A 345-nucleotide genomic window follows, 5' to 3' on the forward strand; every position below is an offset into this window, starting at 1 on the left:
TATCAGGGAATGTCACTTTGAGCGTGAGGTGAGACTTTAGCAAAACAGCAGGATTATTTGACATGATTAACTGGATTACAAGTCTGTACCTCTGCAAATGGAAACTATTTGTCTCCCTCTAGTGGTTTTCTACTCCAGCTGTTGTAAGCCCTCGAATATATGGGTACATGGAGACATGTCCCTCTGGGACAAACTTGTGATTCTGGCCTAGATAAATGAACTGACTTAACTTGACATAATGCCCCCGTGATCATAATCTCATCAACTAGAGTACTGCCAAACAGCAATCATAGCTGTCTAAAACAACTCTTAAATATTTGTCTTTCATTAACACAATGCAATTTC

The sequence above is a fragment of the Siniperca chuatsi genome, linkage group LG23 (assembly GCF_020085105.1).
Source record: "Siniperca chuatsi isolate FFG_IHB_CAS linkage group LG23, ASM2008510v1, whole genome shotgun sequence".
NCBI lineage: Eukaryota > Metazoa > Chordata > Actinopteri > Centrarchiformes > Sinipercidae > Siniperca > Siniperca chuatsi.